This window comes from Fulmarus glacialis, unplaced genomic scaffold, assembly GCF_000690835.1.
Source record: "Fulmarus glacialis isolate BGI_N327 unplaced genomic scaffold, ASM69083v1 scaffold12252, whole genome shotgun sequence".
NCBI classification, from domain to species: domain Eukaryota; kingdom Metazoa; phylum Chordata; class Aves; order Procellariiformes; family Procellariidae; genus Fulmarus; species Fulmarus glacialis.
The window spans coordinates 32601-34006 of NW_009196003.1; positions in this window are offsets into that span (position 1 = coordinate 32601).

Consider the following 1406-nt stretch of genomic DNA (forward strand, 5'->3'; position numbering starts at 1 on the left):
GATTTGCTGCACGTTGGGGTCCTGAGGATACAGAAGATGATGAAAGCCGCCTCTGAACGGAGTGGGACTGCAGACTAATTAGTTGCAGTGACTGAAAATGCCACTTTTGTTTACAGCACCCGGTGCTCTCTCTGCCTTCAAAGGTTTTCAGTAGCAAACGCTGCTTTGGTGGAAACACCCCATGGACAAGAGGGAAGGGCAAATCTTTTGAGGGCACCAGGAGGTATCTCGGTGTCTCCCTTGGGGCTCATCTCTGCAGGGCAGCAGAGGTCTTCCTGCCCCTGCCCTCTCCCATGAGGGCCCTAACATCCCGCACTGACCTATGTGTTATAGGCCATTTTGCAACAACAAAAATGCTCTTTTCTTCCAGCAACTATTGATATTTGGCACTCAGAGAGCTACCTTTTTTCACTGCCTCCAAAACAAGCTGTCTTTCAAGTCTATTTTACTCCAGGCCGCCCATTGCCCGTGACCACAATATGGGTCTCATCCGCAACGACAAGACCAACTTCCCATAAAAAACAAGGGTGACGTTTCCAAAAGCACCTGTACAACAGCCGGTGCATGGGATGGGGAAAGCCGCAAGGCAGCTCCGCAGCTCCCTGGACAGATGGGATTTTGCCGGAGGGTGCCAGACTCCGGAGCCCTGCGCCGAGCATCACCAAACCAGCCAGGCACCAACGGTGCGGTGCTCAGCAGAGACATTGCATTGGGACCCTCTCACAGCTAGCGTGCTACGTGCTCTCCCCTGGGCTTGACAGCTTAACAGTGTCTGTCTGTCAGCCTCGGTCATTTGTAAAGCTCCTTAATAGCGAGATCTAAACATTGCACTTAAAAGAAAATTACATCAGGCTCCATTTGTCAAGGTCAGGTTGAGCAAAGCCAGGCCAGGCTGTTGCCTTCCAGGAACAGCCCTGCCATACAACCCATCCATCCATCCCACCGACATGTCCGCTCTGCCCCTTCCCTGGCCACGGGAGATCTTCCTTCTCAGCCTGCGGCTAAATCTTTATCTTTTGCAGGAACTAAGCGTGAGTTTGGTTTTCTGCAACTTATTTCAGCTGCTGACAGACATTCCTGCATTAATCCTAGGGAAAGGAGAACCGGGAGCCACTCTCCAAGGTTGGGTTGATTTGGGCGCAGCCCAAATGCGGCAGCACTGTGCCAGCTTAGAGGGACGCATTGCCCGCATAGGTTAGCTTGGTGACCAGCCAGCCCGAAAACGGAGACAAGGATGGAGTACAAGGCAGGGCCCAATCCTGCACTGCCTCCAGGAAAATCACATTTTGCAGCAAAGGCAGGATAAAAGCAGCCTCTGCCTTTCCGCATGCAGAAAGATGCCTGCATCCCCCAAAGCAACCGTTGCGGGGCTGCAACGCCAAGGAGGGCGGCACTGCAAACTCAGG